General features: G+C 42.9%; 1 long non-coding RNA gene across 2 annotated transcripts; it reads right to left on the bottom strand.

Moving 5' to 3' along the window:
* Positions 1-1,393: 1,393 nt before the first annotated feature.
* Positions 1,394-4,420, bottom strand: LOC123151665 (uncharacterized). Of its 2 annotated transcripts, XR_006475756.1 has the most exons (3): positions 3,859-4,420; positions 1,804-3,670; positions 1,394-1,696 (listed from the first exon to the last, which is right to left on the bottom strand). It is a non-coding gene; the product is annotated as an uncharacterized lncRNA (long non-coding RNA). The 2 variants fall into 2 exon arrangements; XR_006475755.1 differs by having other exon boundaries at positions 1,394-3,670.
* Positions 4,421-5,381: the final 961 nt, after the last annotated feature.

Here is a 5,381-nt window from a genome sequence, read left to right as displayed (position 1 = left end):
GTGCAAAGAGGAGTTGGATTAGCGACCGGAGAAGCTCAGCGTCTGCACGGAGGAGCAGCATTGCCGTCAGGTGGCAAGGAGTCGAGGTAGGCATGAGCCCCCTCCTGCACCGAGATTGAGATCCCAAGCACGCCGCAACCAGATCGAGGCACGCCGTCCCGACCCCCGGCCGCCCCCGCCTGCACTGAGATCGAGGTCCCCAGCACGCCTGGCCAGATTGAGGGAATTTATATGTGGGAATGGTGTGGATTCAACTTGATAATCGACGAGCAAGGGTGGGGCATAAAGCGCGGCGGCCCGGCCAGAGCCTCCACGTCCGTGTCGCTGTTACACTGGCTGGATCCGATGGCCGCTGATTCTGACGCTGCCCCACCTCCCGCGTGTCCTCCTCCTCCCGGGCGTTGCCCGTGGCAGCGAGGAGCCTGTTGAGCAGCCCTTCGTGGTCGACGGCGCACGCTCGAGCCGGCCGGTGCGGGCCCGGAGCGCGACGGCCTAGGCCTCGCCGTCGGCAAACCACGCGCGGAGGACTCAGTCGGCGCATGAAGGTGGGCACGAGGGAGGGGAGGCAGGCCAGGGTGCGGGAAGGATAGTGCAGCGGAGGATCCGGGCCGACGGTGCGGAGGCGGCGGATCCAGGTCAGGGTGTGAGGCACGGGCGCTCGACTCGGGGTGTTTTTTTTTCAAATGTGTCCACGGGTGGAGCAGAATTACGAAGCGTTTTTTCCACTTTTTTACTGGACTGTAGGTTAATTACTTAAAACCATAGGGGGCTTTCTGCAAAAAGAACGCGACGGTGAACCCGACAGACTGACCCCGTGCTTTATTATTATAGCACAGATGCCCGTGCGTTGCAACGGGTACATAAGAAAAATGCTTAGAAACCTGAAAAACAATTCACCACTTAAACAACTTTGCAAGTAGCAAAAAAATATTTAACATAATCAAAAGTACCAAGGACCATATTCTTGAAACAAAGAGATAAAATCTGGTGATGCTTAAAGAAAGAAAGAAACTCCCTTAATTGCGTGAGGTTAGAAGCAAAATGATGTGCCTTGTGTTCTTGTTTCAGCTGACATCAGAACAGGAAGCAAAAACAATAGAAATAAAAAAAATTAGTAATCAAAAGAGATGTAAAGTGTACAGCAAAAATATCAAATAGTGAGACCAAGAGTAATTGGGTACCAACTACCAGTCACACCTTAAGCTAAATGTTTGCTAATCTGAATATTTCTATCTCTACACAACAATGATATAAATTGATAAAAAAACTATCTTCTGGCTCCATCTCAGTGATATGCAAAGATACACGTGATAGACTATTTCTAGGGGCTTGATGCTGGTGTAAAGATTGGCGTTTTTGTTTGACGTGCTTCCTGGTCAAGGTCGGACTGGGAGAAGGTCGGGCACACACACTTTCTTGTTTTTGCTGAGAATGTACATGCGCTTTTATATGACAATAAGTTCAATGAACATCTATTAGAAAAAGTTTGGAAATGGATTACATCACACGCTAGAGGTAAAGACTGACACAGAACAACACATATCAACAGCACCGACATGAAAGTAGGTCTAGGCATGTGCGCAAAGCTGCTCAAGCTGCTCCTCGAATGCAAATCCACTCTCTATTGAAGTCATAGATGTTTCTACATAAGCCTTTACTGAATTGATGAAGCCTGTCCGAAATTCCTCTGCACATACTACGGCTCCAATGTTTTAGTATCGAGTTAAGTAGTTAACAGTATAGCAGTGATAAATCATAAAATTCACAGCAAGCTGAACATAAGTCGCTTCTAAAATCACATACCAAGAAGGATATCTGGTCCCTTCTGGCAATTTCATAGGTTGTTTAATTTGTGAGCGCTCTGCAAAAAATAGAAACGGGAATTTTAGTCAAAGATGCATTATAGACAAAATGCAGTTGCTCCTTTTGGGCAGGAGCTGCATGAAGATGATGCTTAATGGCCTAAAATTGCTCAAATCACAGCCATGCGCCGGATGCCCAGACATGTGTAGGGCTTTGCTTTGGATTTTTCCCTCTGGTCCTCTAAGTATAAATAAACAAGGTAGTACTGAGACTGAGAGTTATAGAAGAATTTACTTCAAAAAGATTTATATGTTCAACCATTGGCCCTGTTGCCATGAATTTTCTAGACAGTAATAATGTTCCGCCAAAGCTCAAATCCATCACTTTCTCCTCTCTTTTTCCCACATGGAAATGCAAGCATCAGTTCTCAACTTAACAATTCAAGAAAATTAAAATAAAAAATGGTACGCACCATTTGACATCACCTCTGAATAATTATAAGACCTTGTCAAAGGACCAGAAAACTTACATGTGAAGCATCATCAACAAGGCAACGCTGGTTCATGAAGACTAATTCTGGTGTTCTTCAGCATATACTTATCTGAATTCAAACTTTATGGCGTCATAATACTCTTTGCTTTTTTCCTTACAGTGACAAGGGTTAGATCTCTTAAGAGGGTGAGGTCCATCAGTAAACAGAGGGAATGACACTTCCCCAGCATACAAATACTATTGCATCCTTTAGCAATCAGTATACACAAGAAGCCCAATATTACTTTTGCATCCTTCTAGAAAACTAAATACAATACTATTCTCAGGCTGCTTGTTAGTTCTCATACTTACATGCATATATAAATTGATAGAATTAGTTTTTTTAACTTCATAGAATTATGTGTAAGAAGCAAGGTGGGACTATTTAATCTGTTAACAAATTTGTTTTATAAGCATGAGTTGATTCTGCGCAACTTTGCCCAAAAGTATCAGCGTCGCAGCAAGGCCCAATAACAGCACGAATCAAACTTGATTGTTCTTTGGTTGGGTTCCAAATCTGGGTAGCTTATGTGTAATGGTATGATTGCAAGGACATAGTAGTTGTAATGGATTGTGAAATGAAAAATGGGCAGAACAATCTGATTATTTATCAACCATGTTCCTACTTTCTTTATAGCAGCAAGAGGTACTGCTGAATATAAAGAAAAAAATGCCTTCATCATAAATAGATACATCTCAGTTTTGATGTAAATAATTTACTTGCTAGTCTGCTAGTGTATATATATATATATCTACATGAGGGAGATGGCAGAAAAGTACAACTGCAGAAATTCTAGAAATAGCTAGCTAGGCAAAAACTTGATAAACTATTGCTGCCAAATTAATTCCAACGAATACCTTTCATCACTTTTCTACACCATACTATAGGTCACATCCATGTGATACAGAAAGGCTTATCTAAATTGACAAAGAGGTCACACTCACACCAATTTGAACAAAAATAAATAGTACAAAAGAGCACCAAATGAGTAATTCTGTTAGAGGAAGCACAGGTGGTCCTCTTAGTTCAGATGAAACTAAATTTAGGTTAATAGCAGTTAGGTAGTTTGTCAAACCCAAGAAGCTCAGTGACCTTTGTGACAATTCACGGCTTCATCATGTCCATCTGCATCTTTGACATGTTCATCTAAACACAATAAAAGAAGCAAAATAGAGTTTACCTTGGACCTGCATCAGATACCCGCTCGACACTCTTCACCTCCCATTGAACATGAACCAAAAAAACCTGGTGGTCAAGCTTGGGGGTAAACTTCCATATCTAGAGCATCTCAGCATGCTTGTTTGAGTATTGGGTATCCTGATCAGCCAACATCCCCTGCAAAAACCATGACAAATCAAACTACCTCTCAAAGATCTGAAGAACAAGAAAAATTAATAGATACTCTGAAATCAAATGGCACGTTTGGTTAGCGATCTAGAAATCAAAGATCAAATTATATATAGAGCCTTTAGCCAAACATTAGATGATACTTTGAATATGAGCATAGAATATGGCAATCCAACCTGAGAGGGTTGTGGTGTTCATATCCGTTCGCTCTCACTTGAGCTGTTCATGATTTGTCCTTCCTCATCTCAGTTGCACTCTAATCCAAATCTGCAAGCATACAAATCCATGGCAGAGAAGGGGATGGAGGTGTCGGGGAGCCAGTACTTGAGATCCAAATCGGAGACGTCTGCCTCGAGGCGGAGGAGGCTGGGGGTGAGGAGTTGGGGCGGGTGAGGAGGGGAAGAACAGGGCAACGACGGCGCCGCTGGACGGTAGCTGGAGAGGAAGACCGGCCGCGCATGGTGGCATGAACACGCCATCGAATCCTATCCAAATCGGAGACATCCGCCTTGAGGAAAAGGAGGCTAGGGGTGAGGAGTTGGGCGGGTGAGGAAGGGAAGAACAGGGCAACAGCGGCGCTGCTGGAGGGTAGCTGGAGAGGTAGACGAGCCGCGCGTGGAGGCGGGATTCATGGCGGCGGTGCTGTGCCGTGCCGTCCCCAGGAAGAAGACCCCGTGATGTTGTGCGTACGCAGAGGAGAGGACAGGCCGCCGTGCTATTTTTTCGCTTGAAGGCCAAGCCGAGTCCTAAGCCCAATACACGAAACGTTTTTCTTCTGTTTACCACTTAAAACTGTAGCGCGGGTTAGTTAACAAAAACCACAGGGACTTTTTATAAAAATGATGCGACGGTGAACCCGAAGACTCAATCCGGACTTTATTATTACTAGCAAAAAGGACCCGTGCGTTGCAAGGGAGAGATAAATAATACTTTTTCTAAACATAATTTGTTGTAATAAACATACTTCAGAGTGAACCGGTGCATCTCAGGAGGGAAACAAATTGGATATATATTTAATTTATTAAATGAATCTAGCAAACCTTTATTAATTACATGTGCATCTTGTAATCTCTAAGTATACTTTTTGCGTGACGGTTCACTGATAATCTTTGAGTTCCTTGTTTTCTTCTTCATCATATTCTAATCTGCATACGTGTTGAAATATACTACTCCCTTCGTTTCCAAATATAAGTATTTTTAGAGATTTCAATATGGATAACATACAGATGTATATAGACGTGTTTTGGAGTGTAGATTCACTCATTTTGCTCCGTATATAGTCAGTATTGAAATCTCTAAAAACGACTTATATTGAGGAACGGAGAGAGTATTTCCTTGATCAGTATGCTAGTTTCAAGCTCAAGATGTCCAATTGATCACTTCCAGGCAAAGTATGGGCAAATGCAGGGTAGAGCTAATTATAATTGAACGCTTTCTTCTTTGTAAAATAGGCATAAGAAATTTATTTTTTGGGATCAACTCCAAGCCAAAAATACATAATAAATTCATTTGACTGGAACTTTCATAATCAAGTTAGGCTAGAGGAGCCAAGTTCAAAAAATTCAGGGTATTACTGGTGCTGATCCATGCCAACCACCATCCTTGGAAGAAATATCGCTCCAACGAAGGACTATCTCTCATCTTCTTGGCGTGTTTAAGTTATAGTAGCATGATTTCACTGAAATGGGATCCCTGCCCT

This window comes from Triticum aestivum, chromosome 7A, assembly GCF_018294505.1.
Source record: "Triticum aestivum cultivar Chinese Spring chromosome 7A, IWGSC CS RefSeq v2.1, whole genome shotgun sequence".
Taxonomy (NCBI): Eukaryota; Viridiplantae; Streptophyta; class Magnoliopsida; order Poales; family Poaceae; genus Triticum; species Triticum aestivum.
This window is presented reverse-complemented; position numbering and strand designations above follow the sequence as displayed.